This window comes from Pseudopodoces humilis, chromosome 6, assembly GCF_049639895.1.
Source record: "Pseudopodoces humilis isolate 2021_Gansu_Grassland_sample_001 chromosome 6, ASM4963989v1, whole genome shotgun sequence".
Taxonomy (NCBI): domain Eukaryota; kingdom Metazoa; phylum Chordata; class Aves; order Passeriformes; family Paridae; genus Pseudopodoces; species Pseudopodoces humilis.
The window spans coordinates 69159734-69175075 of NC_142205.1; the positions used below are offsets into that span (position 1 = coordinate 69159734).

Below are 15342 nucleotides of genomic sequence, written 5' to 3' on the forward strand. Positions count from 1 at the left end.
GCAGGATGGGAAATAAATGATAGGAAGTAAAGAGAACTCATGGTATTATACATTTACCCCCTTTCTTTTCTCTATTTAATTTTCTAGGGGTGAAGTGACCAAAGAAAAGATAGAAACAGATTGTCATTTACTCTGCTTGGGATCTTTCCCAGGTAAAACTAAATGTTTATAAAAGGTACATTATTGTTGCTGTGTCCACACCAGCACCACCATCACATCACTGAACTGCATACAAGTGCATGTAGACTTTAAGAAGCAATCCTTTTTATCCTGGTGATATGAAGTAACAAGCACTTTGGAATGAAACTGTACTTTTTTATTCCTGAGCACCTGCACGTAACATTACACGCCAAAGTCTTAGTCTGTACAATTAAAACTAGCCATCTGTTGAAAAGGAAACTCTGTTCTTCCTGGCATTAACAAAGAAATTTAGACCAGGATAGTATAATATGCATCTTTGAGAAAGGTCCCAACTACAGACGAGAATTTCTTATTATAGGAAAAGGTTTCTAAAACCTCGTTACTGAAAAAAACAGTTATCTTGGAAAAAAGTATCAGACAATTTTCTTTAAAGCTCAGCCATTATGAAGTGTGTTTGGGGTTTTTTTAATCCTTGGAAATCCACCTTCTCCCTCTAGCAACTTGGAGCTTTTTTCCTCTTTATATTAAGTAAGGATAGATTTTCTTACTTATAAAAAGGCCTGTGGAAAGAAAAATCCTGCTTAATTCTTCACAGCAGATCTTTGAGCACGAACTTCCATATAAAGACTCTGCATTGCTCTGAAAAATGGGAATGGAGTTCTGGGTGCAGCTTACAGACTTGGGCTCTGCTCTGGAGAGATACCTTAAGCAGATAAAGATGAATCTTATTAAGCTAAATCCTTTCATTTCTGCCCTTGGACTTCAGAACAGTTTGAATGTGATTGCAGGAAAGATAATATCTGAGCTTTGGACTTTGAAAGAACTGAGAAAAACACACGTGTCTGCTTCAATCCTCTCTTTTTGATCTGGGAATACAAACCGCGGCCTGTGCACCTTGTTAGCAGAGGAAGGGGCACCGGGACACACCCCTGGAAACAGCTGGAGGAATTTAAGACTTCTGTGCTATTGAAAATAGTAATATTATTTGCCCAGTGCGTGCTTTGAGCAACACTGTTGTTGTTTAGCTATGTCTAGCATCTGATTTAGCAAAATGAACTGCTGTGGGGCTGACAGATGTTTGAGTGAAATCATGGATCGTCATTTGGGAAAAATGATGGATAACATTCTTCACCCATTTACTTAAGGTGCTTTCCTCATTAAAAATCTATCTCAGGCAAACTGAGTGCACTGTATTATCTTGTAGCTAAGTAAAATTCACTTTTGGATTAAAAACTCATCTCTGAGTTGCATACAGAGGCACAAAGCTGTCTATATTGCCAGCTTTATCTTGTGAAAGACAGAGAAACCAGAATGAGGAGGGCAGAATCACAAAAAAAATACGGGAAGAACATGGGCTCCTTCCTCCAGGGAAGTGCTATCTGTGTTGCCTCCTATAGATCTTACAGTAAGGCCAGCCAAAGCCTCCTGCATTTCAGTGATTCTGTTGGGTAACACCAACCAGTTCCTTACCTTCTTGCCTCTGTCCGCTGCCTTCCCTAGACCTGCATTCAGCTGGGATTTTTGGGAAGCTGGAGTTATCCTGTACTTCTGGGGTGGGCAGGCTGTAACCCAGTGGGGTCTGGCAATGCTTCATGCTTCCAAAGCCTGAATTAATAATACCAACACATTATAAACTGACCACTGCAAGCTATTTCATAATAGCACACAAAAGTAATTTCCCTAATACATTTCTATCCAGGGAAAGTGCTCTTTAAATCTCATGGAAAAATGGCTTCTCTCAGGCTGCAACACCCTTCTGCTAATTCAAGGCTCACAGGACTGAGATAATACTGAGTGAGAGCTTCCAGAATTTTGCCATCCTCTGAACTCAACTAGAGAAGTGCAAATACCAGTTTGCCAATTACCAGGCAGGGCATTTCCCCTGCCTGCTCACAGATTAGCTGTCACAAAAACGTATCAGTTCTGAACGTTTCTCACTGGAGCATCATGCAAACACTTGCAGGAAGGGAGAAGCAGGAAAACTTTGAATTATAAACAAAAGAATTTGGATAACCACAATCAAGATTTTAAAAACTGCGCTTGCAAATAAGCACAAATAAAATATTTCCACAGACCCAGGAATTCAGATGATAAAGTGCTCAGAAATGTTCTGCTAGAGGGCTGTGTTTTCCCCTTCAAGAAGTTTTGATACATCAGCAGCCATATGCTTTAATTTACTGGTTTATGCTAATTTCAGTGACATTTTGCTTCTGATGAGAAAAATCTAAGTGATCTAAGAATCTATGTGATGTTGCAAAATGAGTTTTCACTTGAAATGTATAATACATATGCGCAAACAGATTTTGGTTCTGTCAAAACTTCTCCAGCAATACAATAACAACAGGAAAATAAGGAGCTGTGAAAGGAGAAGAATAAACTGCCACTGAAGGAGACTGGGGCTTGGGGTCATGGAAATCCTTCACTGTTTTTGGACAATTATCTTTTCCATTAGCCAGGCAATATTATTGCTTTTGGTCAGCATGTAGGGACCAGATGTGCATGTTCTTGATTCTGCCTCACTGAAATGGAATGGATTAAATCATCTCTTGACATAACTTCCAATCACAAATTTCATTGGTTTTATGTTTTCTGTAGGAAATAATCAAATTCTTGAGTTACTGATTTCACAGACCAGCTTTTTGGAGCTACTCCATTAAAACAATGGTGATTACAGAGTACTCTGAATTTCTCTTTCCATATAAGCTGGAGATATTAAAATAGACATGATCAAATACAGGATACTATGAACAAATTAAATTATGTTGTATTTATGAGTCTGCAGTACATTATTTATGCTGGCATTAGGAAAACATTTGGGAAAGTCCCCAGGTCAAGCTGGGATGCCAGACTTCCTGACTCTAAATTATAGTGTAGGTTTTGATACTCTGTAGGTGACAATCATGGCCAGGTCATCAGCAGCAAGTCTCCAACCAGCTTCCAATGAAAGATTCATAGACTTGAACTGATCCTGGCTTCTGATCCCGGTTCCAAACCCGTGGAGTCTTTCAATGTATGGCTTCAAGCAAACTTGCTGCTATTCTAAGCAACTTTGGATATCAATACTTTTGAGAATGAAAAAGGGAAATTGTCCTTTGACCCTGATTTATGAAATAACTTGCACTCTTTTTAACCCATAAAGAGTGCATTCATTTTTGTCTTACAGAAAAAGCCAATTATGACATTTTTCCAGGGATGTTCTTTCCAAGGAGGTTCAGCTGCTGCCATCTATTGATATGTATTGTGAAGGGTCACTGTGAAAGTGCACATCTTCCCTGTACCTTTTCTAAGAGGACTGTAAAATATCAGGGGTGAGAAAAGGACACTGAAAGAATGCTTCTCCTTCCCAGCAGTGAAAAGCAGGAATTTGGAACAGGAAGAAAATATCAAGAATAGTTTGAGGGTGGGGTAAAGGCATACGTAGATTTTATTTTACAGGTAAATTTTCTGACAAGAAGGAATGAGATGCTCATCTCACATGTATGGGATGATCTGTTACTAAACTGACTTCTCTAAAAACCAGTCTGAGATGTGTAGCTGTGTTTTCCCCACTAGCTCGTATTTAGATGAGTTGGTCAACGTTCAGCTCCTTAACATCAGCCCAACCTCACTGGACATGCAAATCATCCAAGCCTTTGGACAAGAGCCTACTTCCAACCATCTGTGGAAGGAATGCATTGACCTGAAGTAATTACCTGAAATTAAGCCAGTTTTTTAAAGGGATGAGACCAAAGCAGGAGATGGCACTCCTGAATCTGAATAAGAAGTGAGTTGTGACTTCCAGCAAAGCCCTGACTACGTGACAGGGAGCAAATTGTCAAGTTGAGGAAAGCAGCTTGGATGGAATTACTTCATGGGAGTGGAGGAGAAAACAGGGAAGAGGCCAAGGTAGAATTTTGTAATTTCCTGTTGTTGTGTATCCCAGCAAAACACTGCCATCCCTCAATCCTTCTTTTGGTTTCCCTTGTGCTGAGCAGCAGACAGTCATTATCTCCTCCAGTCTAAGACCCAGGGTCTCACAGCTGTATAACAGACCTAAGGGCTTTTTCAATGCTGTGGCTTTCCCTTTCACAAATAAACAACTTTCATGAACATTTCTTCTCTCACTGCCTCTTTTACCTTTGGTCTTGCAAAAATAAGAATTTCTCCCTTCTGAAAATGAACTTACTTTGTCTAAACAGAAATCTGTTTATTAATTTGTTTTCAGCTGGAATACAAAATATCCACTGCACACTTCCTGCACTGTGTCAGCATCTTGCTAATTACCTAAACAACACGTTTTTTTGTTTTGGTTTTTTTCAATGAGACATACTGGGGGGAGGCAGAGTCTGTCTTTGGTTACTCATTTCATTTATTCAAATTACAGCTTCCCAACCCAATGCTGCAAAAAAAAGTGCTCCAGGGTAAATTTGGATGTCTGTTGTGTTAGGAACCCCTAAGTATAATGCAATTAGAGCCATGCCATGAATGACTAACACTTTAGAAGCAATTATTTCACAACTAGGTGAATTTCCACCTCACAACAAATATTTCTCAGGTTTTTGTGTGCTGGTGCTAAGAAGATTAGAGAGATTAAATAAGCATTTATAATCATGAAGGGAAACCAAGAGCGATCTTACTCTAGCCTGAGGCAGCTGGACTGGGGATGTCAGGGCTGGAAGGTAATTGAGGACTGGAGGCTCTTCAGAGCTCGTTGATCCCGTTGTCCAGGGTCAGGCTCTCCTGGATGACAAGACCACTGCAGTGCAGTGTGGTACAGACACGATGGACACTGAGAAAATGAAGGGAATTGGCATTAACGAGCCCGTTAGCTGCTCTACAAGGGAGTCCTAAAGGCATGGACATCCCATCTGATGTCAAGGCTGTGCCTCAGGGAATTACAACCACCTATTGCCTACTAGGAATACACATGTCCTAGGCATTGTTACCCAGGTTGGCTGATTTTTATTTATACTACTGCAGTACTTTGCCAATGGGTCAACAGCTGAGTTACAGCTCACAAAGCTGATGGGTTTCCTTGTGTGAAATATATAAACAAAAATAAATAGTGCATTATTGCTATTTGCATCTTCACTAAAACGTTATGGAAGAACAATAGGTCTTTTCCACTTGAAAATGGAGCTCCACACTTCTGGGGTGGCATTCTCATTGCAAAGACAGCAGGCTCACCACAGGCCCCTTCCTCCGCTCATTACTACCCTGTTCCCCTTTCCAAACAAAAGTCACACTAGTTACTATTGTAACAGCCTGCACATAATCTGCTGAGAATAAATACCCATGTAATGAGCCTGAAATGATATGGTAATTTCTTAATTCAAAATAATTACATGGCTATTTGGGCCCTCCAAAATAAGGTATTACTTATTCAGCCCAAACAAATTGCTGTTTGCCCAGGTTTTGAACTCCGGTAAACAGAAGTGCAGCAGTCATCCGCATACTGAATCCTGAGACAATTTTATGTTAGATGTTTACATACACGGAATTGGAAACAAATATTTGTCAAGGCAACAAGCAGCTTTTAGCACAACCAAGGGGGGAAAAAAAGCAAACCAGAAAGCCCTTGGAAACAGGACTGAAAACATGGCCAAGTCAGAGTGCTACAAGGGCACCAGCTGGCTCCAAGTCACCCAAGTGCCCTCTAAAACATCTCACAAGCTTGAAAATGTTAGATAAGAGGATGGGAATTGTTTAGTTTATTTTGGCTTGTCATTTGTGTCTGAGTTGAGTGCCTATCTCCCTGTGTCACCTGGAGATGCAGATAGGAAAGCCACCACAGAAATGAAAATAGAAGGAAGAAAGGAAAGGAGGAATGAGGGCAGACAGACCTTCAAGCCATTGATTTCAGCCAGCTTTCCTCGAGTCAATAAAACATCTTCCACTGGCTTTGATGAGGGCTGAGCAGGCCTAGACTTCAGAGCATTAATGAAAGATTTAAAAATCATCTTGTGAGCACTAGTAGAAGGCACTCCATGAATGTGAATAATGCAAGCTGGAGTCATGACTATTGACTTCTCAAAGGTAATTCCCTGCTCTCAGACCGCACAAAGCTCCCATAACGAAGGACATGGAATTGGACTGATGCTGCTTTGTGGAGGAAGGCAGAGCCCTTCAACACCCAGAGTGGGGATCAAGTACCTGACAGACACCCACTGAGTGAAGCACATGAATGGACTAAATTGAGTGGGCTACTTTTCTTCTGAGATGATTAAATATTTGGGCCTGGAATGAAAATGAAATCCTCACTTGACTTTCTACTCCTCTATTACACACTTCAAACACACTGCGTTGAGTCTCATACCTGTATTTATAATTTTGGGAAGCAGACATAGATTAAAGATCTGCATGCCATTTCCTACTTCCAGGGGAAAAAAATAATGAAATGAACTGAAATCAGGTCTGTCCTGATAAAATACATCTTGGATGAGACATAAAACTCAGCAGCCAATGCTTCCACTTAAAAAAGTAGGCAAACTGAAAAGGCAGGAGATTCAGAGGCTCTCAGACTACAAAGAAATAATAAATACTCTGTTTTAGAAAGGATTGGTAGCTTACAGCAGGGTGGTCCAAAGGGTATGAACAGAACCACTGTTTGGCTTCTGGAAGTATTCCACATCTGCTAAGAGTCATCTGATGTTCTAAACCTTCAAGAAAGCAAAAAACACGTAATTACTAAAAATACTAAAACTTTGTATGACTTAAGTGGTAGCATTCAGTTTAATGTATACTTTGAAATTTTTGTTTCAGCATTAAGTATCTCTTAATCTATTTATATATCATAGCTGGACTATTCCAATACTTCCACTTAGCATTCTTGCTGCAGAAAAATCAGCACTATACTCACTGCCTCATTTGCTGACGATGCTCAAGGTGTAATTTGGAACACTTGACCTTACCAGAAAAATTGCAGCTTTCTATGGCATCGATAGATTTGTCATTAAAAACCCTCAACAGTGTTTTGCATTGTTTGGAAACAAGCTGCACCTAAGATTACAACACAACACTATGTGCTGTGCTATTTATGTAATTGTTTTCCCAGAAAACACCTGTTTTTCTCTCATTATTTGTATTTCTCATGGCTCAGGAAGCAGATAGGTGCAGTAGAAGGCTGCCTTCCTGGAAGCAGTGTTCTGCTTGCTTTCTCTGAGGTTATGTCAAGAGGCTTCCAGCATCCAACAGTCCCTTCCTATGGCCAAGTGCCTTCAGGCTGCTTTCTGCTCTTTCATGCCAGGTCAATTCAATTCAGCCTTGCTCTCTGCTAGGGCTGCCTTGCCATTCTGCACACCAGCATTGTTTTAGGTGCTCTGGACACTAAATTAGTTGCATATTTTCATGAGAACATTGTGAAGCTCTCTTCAGTTCTCTACATGGATTCTTTTAAGCACCACAAGAGGAGGAAAAAAAAGCCAACCCCAACATTCCAAATTCAGGTACAAGCAGCAGTGCATGCAGGTGCTGTTGCCCATTTTGAGTGATGATGTCCAGATTATTTTAAACACATCACCTAAAACGTTGCCTCTCATTCTCAATTGTCATTATATCCACTCAGATAAATTCATTTGTCCATCTCAGTGATATTGCTTGTTTCAGCTTGCTTGGTTTTAATTTGGGCCTGAGCTGCTCTGTAATCATTTGTTCAAGTTTATGACATTACACATTGTTGACTAATAGCTTCATTTTGCTGAGTTTCCATTTATTACTGTCAGTATTACAGCAGGATTTAAATTTTTGTAACTTGCCTATCCTAGCAAGAATGTAATTTCATTGACGTTTAACACTGATCCTGAAGGCTTCCCTTTGACTGTTTGTCACCCAAAGATCAAATACTTTCGCTGCTGACTTTTAAAATCAATTATAATCTTGCAGGATTTGGCTCAGAGGATAACCTAAAGTGAAAGGCAGGGAGTCTTAGGAGAGAAAGTTTCCAACATGAGATTGATTTTTCATGTGCAGAAACAAAAAGGTCTGCTAAAGGGAAAAAAACCAAATATATCCAAACTCCCCAAACCAAAGAAAAAAATCCTCAACTCAGAGTCAAGTCTTTTCTGTGACACTTGAAAAATATGTGTAAACCTGGTTTTCAGTCACTGAAATTTTAGAATCTGGTGTAAAAGAATTAAATATGCATCAATATTTAATTAATTTTAATTTAATTAAATCAAATATTTATTTAATATTATGTAAACATGCACTTCAGAAATATTTAAACTACAATTAATCATTTTAAAAACAATATTCCTCTCTCTGCTTTCCAGTATTCACAGCTTTATAAACTGGATCTCCAAGTTCAATAAAAATATTGAGGCAAAACCAAGTGCTGTGCTGGGTGATTTTCCATCAATAGATAACCAGATAAAAGCCTTCACTTTCAGAGTCATTCTCTGTCTGTATAAATGACAAATACAGATTAATGGAATCCTCAGAAAAAGAATAATACAGTATCTTAATGGAATGAGCAAATGTTGCCTTGAAAATACCCTTTCACACTATGAACCATAATTGTTCTTTAAATTCCCAGTGAGAGCATACATTTGCCTCCCACTCTGAATTAGGCTGAAAAACATTTTAAAGTACCAAATTTGAAAACTGCTGAAGGAATTATTCACATATGGCTAAGCAGGAGGGCCACTAAAACCAGATTAAAACTAAATGTATTTTAAAGGCAGATTTTAACAGCTTATTGAATAATCACATAAAACAGACATGAAAATGCACGATCTTGCGTAGGGATTCTCTGTGATTGCTGTTGTTTGCCCAATAATTGGGAGGATCTGGGAGAAAGGCAAAGCCAGAAATCAGGAACACATGAGGGGAAGTAACACTGGGGAAGGTGGAGGAGCTGCAGACAGAAAAGTTGCCAAAGTTAAGGCGAGGCCAGATGGGCTGACAGAGAGGCTCAAGGTAATAGAATTGCTTACCTGGGAGCGTGTGTGAGCCAGGATGTGCAGGATTGCCCTTTCCTTGTCTTTCCCAGCTGCACAGTGCTCCAGGTATCCTGTACTCAGCCCTTCCCTCTCCCCCCCATGATGAGAACCTCCCTGTAAATGAGAAAATAGCCATTACAGGAGCAAGCCAGCCTCTCCTGGGGGACACGGGGTGACCTTTCCAGATGCATATATTGACAGGGAATTCAGTTTCTGAACTATTAACACACAACTTTACCCAAAAATGGCATCTCAAGGTATTTTCCTAATGCCAAAGTTTTCTTCAGAAAATTCAGTATTGGGGTCTGCTTTAACCACAGTTTATTATATTAAACAGGACAACACACTTTGTTTTAAAAACAGTGATTGTCAACTGCATTTTCTTAGAATATTTCCACCTGGGAATTCAGACATTTTTAGCACAAGAACTTCAACTTGCTGCAGAGCTGTGCATGTCATTATTTAGTTACACACATTCCAATTATTTCATCCTGGGAGAAGGATTTCTCAGCCCCACAGAGAAAATTGGAGGCCAGGCAATATTGGCAGTAGGAAGGCTCATGACTGAAAGAAGAGGAACCAGTTCACTTGCAGGAATGCAGTGTGTAAGAGCAATCTAAAATGCTAAATATGCCAAAATATGTTTCCAAATCAATGTTCTTTGAAATCTCCGTGTGCCAAAGGCAGATGTTAACATTTTAGTCTTTATGGAAATATAAACAAACATTGAGATATCCAAAGGGAGGAAAATGCAATTTTCTCTCACCTGCTTGCATCTACTCCCCATTTTAGGACACAGCCTAAGTAATGGAGGTCCTTACCAGTGAGGCTAAGGGTAAAAGGGTTAAAAACTTATAATTTGAACTCCACAGGAAAAGTTAGTGTGACACACATGAACCTGGAGAACCTTATCAGTGCAATGAAAATTTTACCTGGGGTAGAATCTTTGTAATTGAAATCTAAATACAGATAAATATATGTATAATGTAACTGTACATGCACATACAAGACACTAAAAGCAAAATCACAAAGATGTTCTGTTGTCAGAGCTCAGCATTAATTTACTTTCCAATTCCAGTCAATTTGTTACCACAAATGCTCTCAATTAAAATGTTTTATTTGATACAGGGGGAATTAAAACAATCTTTTTATTCTGATGAGAGAGATGCACTTAGCAGAATATAAAATAGTGATTTAATGGCTACTTAATGGTCTGAAGCTTTAAATGAACAAATCATAAATTAAGGTTTTTGTAGCCTTTTATGCTTTCCCCTTTGGATCCTAAAAAAACAATTTGCATTCATTATGTAGGTCTGATATAGAATACCTTGCTCCCCAGTGACATTCAGCTGCATTCCAGTATTTGTCACGAGAGTAAGCTTGACACTGCTGCTTTTGGAAGAGCTTCTAGTTTAAGGTGTGGGACACAGCCTCTCCTTGGGTCAGAATGATTTCAAACTTCTGCAGGTGACTCTGAGACTGCCTCAACACCTGACTGAATCACTCTAAATCCATTGTTTTATCTGCAGTTCACTTCATCATTTCAGACCAGGCAGTGGGGATGGATCTTTGAAACCCCCTATGAAAACTGAGCACAGAACCTGGGTAGGTAAATGGTAAGTTTGCAGTGAGACTTTATGAAAGAAATTCCTTCCCAGAAGTGTTGGCAAGCACTGCTACTTGAATTAGATCCATGAGTCAGTCTCCTTTTCTTCCTGAGTCACTGTTGATTACAACACATCAGTAATTTAGCAGTTAGAAAAAAAAAAACCCTTAAAAATAACATGCACTCACACATATATTTATGTGAGTATTTAAAGACTCATCTTGGGTTAAAAATATAATTTTTTGATTAAAGTATTTGGAGTGGAAAAAAAAATTCTGAAAAGAAAAAGAAAATCCCTAAGTGTTTTCTCTCTGAATATAGTCTAAACTTCTAAAACTGAATTTATTGTATTTTCTTTTCCAAATATGTCATTCAGTGTGTTCTACAAGCAGAAAGTTTAAAAATTCCATTACCAAAAGGAAAAATAGCTGTTCTAACAATTTTATTCCATTCCCTGGGGATTTTTTCCCTCTTCTGTGCTAATCTCTTTCCATTTAGGTACCTGCCAGAAGGGCATGTTCAGCTGCCTCAGTGGTGCCACAAACGGGCACTGTCTGTTTGCTGAGCCCACCCCTAATGTGGCATCGTTAGTGCTCACCCTGTTCTTACAGGCACTGTCATCTCCAGGTCATTTCTGCCTCCTGTGCACTTTCCTCCCATTAAGAAGCTGGGTTTGCAATAATTCTCCCCTGACCAATTACTTTTGGAAGCACCATTGTGCTTTTCCTCTTGTTGCTGCTCTTAGATCCATTTTCAGCTTTTTCTATGTCTAGAGCCTACCAGGATTATATAATGACAATATCAGTATCTCAAATGGTACCTGAGAGCTTACATCCTCCTATTTCAAAACCTCATTATATTTTTAAAAAATAACAAATAACCCTATTTTAATGTCACAGAAATTTATATGTGAATCCTCTGTCACAAAAAAAACGGGTCCAGCTGCCTCTGGGACTGTCAGCACAGTAAATAGATGGCATCAACAAAACAAGCTCAACCAAACAACATAATTCTCCACTTTTCAGAGGGGAAAAAAAAACTGCAGCAGCAGCAGTACATCATGCAGTCTGATTTTTGATTAAAGAACCAAAAGAAACCGGTGAAAAAACAACAAAACTTATTATTAGGCCTTCGGAAATCCACCTGCTTACACTCTTCACATCTCTTGTCACCTGTTAGGGACTTTGATATTTTAAATTATTTGGTCTGTGGTAGCCCACACAAAGAAGTTTGCATAAAAATCAAGTGTTACTAAATGTTCTGACCAGCATTCATTCAATTTTGCTGAATTCACAGATCTCCAGTTGTGGAACAGACTAAATTAGAGAAGTGACAGCTGAACTACTATTGGGGTGTTAATGCACACCAGTCCTGTGAATGAGTTTTCTGGCAAGGTTAAAGCTTAACTAACTTTTTACACTAAGAAAGCCTAACTGCATATTTTGTGACTTCCAGATCACTTCCATGTGCTGTGCTTCTTTAGGCATGCTGTCCTTGCTTCTCCTAGTGAGGTAGCCAAGCAAATGTTGTATCCAGACACTGAATGTGTCTTCAGATAGCTACTGAATTTACTACTGAGTGAAAGCAAGTAAAAGTATTTCTAAATTAAAATAATGCATGTAATGGCTCCCTAGCACACAAGATTTCTTGCAGTCAGGAGAAAATTTTGTATAATGCTACAATATAGATGGTGTAATAAATGCTATATGAGAAGTCAAAATTACAGGGCTCGTCATCTGAATCTCAGGAGTACTGTGTTCTCAAAATACAGAGAATTAACCCTAAAAGACCCCAAAGCTCTCTCTAGCAAGCTGTACTTTCACAGTGAGTTTCTCCCAGAGCTGCTGCTTTCTGTCTGAGTTTCTTCTCCTTTCCATCTATCTACTCTGCCCCTAATGCCTTCTACTTTGATCATTCCTCCGTCCTCTGAGCTTGGGTTATCTCAGCATCCACGTTATACAGAGACTTTTAAAGCACTGGAACACATCCAAGGGGTTCAGATATTCTGACGTGGGTTTTTTGCATGGAAAGTTCTGCAATTACCACAGTAGCTGATCCTTCAAGGGAGAGGAGATCCTTCATGGTGACTGAGAAGAGCCAAAGTGCTCTCATGCAAACAGCTCCATTTACTGATTTACCCCAAAGTTGCTGGAATTCTTTCTGCACACTAAATATTCCTGTGTTCTGCATAGTTTAAAAGGAGCACTGCTACCTCCCAAGTTGCTTGTGAGCCAATAGAAAACACCACTGAAGCAGGTCCTACCTTAACTTTAGACCAGGCCTTTTCTGGAGCAATTGTGCATCCCAGTTTCAGGGGAATCTGACTTCCCAGCCGTGATGCTGCTCCAGCACAGAGTCAGACCATGCCTGAGAACTCCTCCCTGGTTCCACAGGGAAAACACAAGCTGCAAAATCCTGGCTCCGGTAGAATCTTGGCAGAAAATTCTAGAAATCAAGAGAGCATTGTAAAAGCAAGCTTTTCCATCTAAATTCTCAATATTACTATTTAATTTGCAAGTTCTCTGCCAAATACTCTTTCATGCAAGTCCATTTGCATTTTTCTGCTAAAGATTGACTCAACAGAGGAATAAGAATATTCTAAGAAGTCACCAAACACAAGAATGGTAGAAAGCCAATTAATAGCTTAAAACTGCCAAGGATTGATATAAACATAAGGAAGAAACAACAAAGTGCTCCAATGAAAAGTTCTGACCAAGAACTCTTTCAAACACATTGTGGATTTGCAAGCAGATGTTGAGGTGCAGCAGAGAATACCAAAAGCTCTTATCTAGCTGTACAAAAAATGTCTATTCACTTTTTAATCCAAAATCTTCAATATTTTCCATTTCTGGAATATGGAGGTTTATAACAGAGTGCATCAAGATTTTTTTTTTTATACTTATGGTAACATCAGATCTCCACTAATCAGTGAAAGAAATACATCATCAATAATAAAAATACTCATTCCTTGAGGTACTGAGGGCGTATCACTGGGAAGAGATTAAAATATCATAGTGAATATATTTTACTTGTATAGATTTCTACAATACCAGGCAAATTTATGAACAAGATAATTTTTATAGGCTGTACTTAGCATTTCCTTTGCCAATTATATTGTACAATTTGTGTATTTCACTAAACATAAAGCAAAAACAAACTGTGTGCACAGACGTGTGAGTATAAACACATATGTACCTAAATCCTTATCAATGTTTTAGAGTTTTATATTGTCAATTTTAAGGCTTTTATATCATCAGTGTTTTACAATAACAGCACAAGGGAGAACCACTCTAGTAGCTCTACAACAGGAGCTTTAAATTTGGCTAAAAACATTCTGGTTTAGGTTGTGTTTTATAACTAATATTAATATTACTGTTTTCCAATGGATAAAATTGGGGCAACAATCAGTAGTTCACAAAAAGTATTTGAAAGTCACCAGTCTTCCAGTTTTTACAAATGTCAGCATATAAATTACCAGGCACTTAAAGCAAAAAGCTACTGATACAACAAAAGAAATCATAGAACTACCTAAAATATTCTGTGAGCATTTGCAAGTGATTACTGCCAAAAAAGGGATCAGTACAAATATTCTTCACACACACAGAAAAGACAATACATAAAATTGCACTTCAGAGCCCTGTATGTATTTCAGCTGGTGACAGACTTACTGAAGTTTAGCTAAAATCTTCTTTTAAAAAAACAGAAACTGACATGAATACTGGAAAATTTTTATAAAGGATCTCAAGATTTTGACTGACACAGTTTTTGACACCGATTTTAAGATTAATATCAATATTAATGACAACTTCTGTAAAGGAAGTTACTCTGAATTGAGTATATAGAAATGGAAGCATCTTCAAAAAAATAGTATATGCTCCATCACAAGCCATTATTCAATTGAAGTGTGTTAGGCTGCTTTACTCCACAACCCACTACATAAGTTTAATTTCAGTGCTTACTACTTTTCCTGTTGTGAAAAGAAGGCAAGGTTTCAAAAGTTACTGATGAACATTCAAACATGGAAACAACACAATTAGTTTAAGTTCTATTACCCTGCTCCTGTCCCTTTGTGATGAGTAACTGAATTTAGACAGAGTGACAAATCAAAGGAAGTGCAATTAGACATTCAAATATTAAATTCCCACCAAGTTTTGATGTTGCTACTGTTGCTGTATCGCCCGAAAGCAAATTGTTCTCCTATAAATCTCTCAAATCTGTGCTCAGAGCGAGGGAAAAGATATGCTGAGCAACCAGCAAGAGATGCACTGAGCTGGATTTATTCGAGGAGCTCCACCATCAGCCAAGGCATTTGGGATCAGAATAAACACCTTGCTCAAGAAGCCTGCACAGCGTGTGCTCTCGCTGGTGCCTCCGAGGGCTCTGAAATGGCATCTGACAAGCACTAGGCTCCATTTTTCATAAATATTTTGATAGCTTCTTTCCTCAGTGATTGCTTCCCGCGAGCCTCAAGTGAATGAAAAAGAACAGACTTGCAGCTAAGTCATGACTGAATTTTTTCATGAGCTTACATAAAACAGGTGCTTAGCAGTGAAAAGATATGTTTAATAGAAGCTGTGGGAGTATTTCTTTATTCACAGGTCCTTGTCCTTCACCAGACACTGCTGAAGCTCTGGCATTTTGGATTCTTTAACAACAGCTTAGCACTTGGCTGGTCAG

General features: G+C 38.8%; 1 long non-coding RNA gene across 1 annotated transcript; it reads right to left on the bottom strand.

Moving 5' to 3' along the window:
• Window positions 1–1622: 1622 nt before the first annotated feature.
• Window positions 1623–9174, bottom strand: LOC148184227 (uncharacterized). Its single transcript, XR_015772648.1, has 4 exons — window positions 9054–9174; window positions 6691–6779; window positions 4758–4909; window positions 1623–1746 (listed from the first exon to the last, which is right to left on the bottom strand). It is a non-coding gene; the product is annotated as an uncharacterized LOC148184227 (long non-coding RNA).
• Between the last annotated feature and the right edge of the window lie 6168 nt (window positions 9175–15342).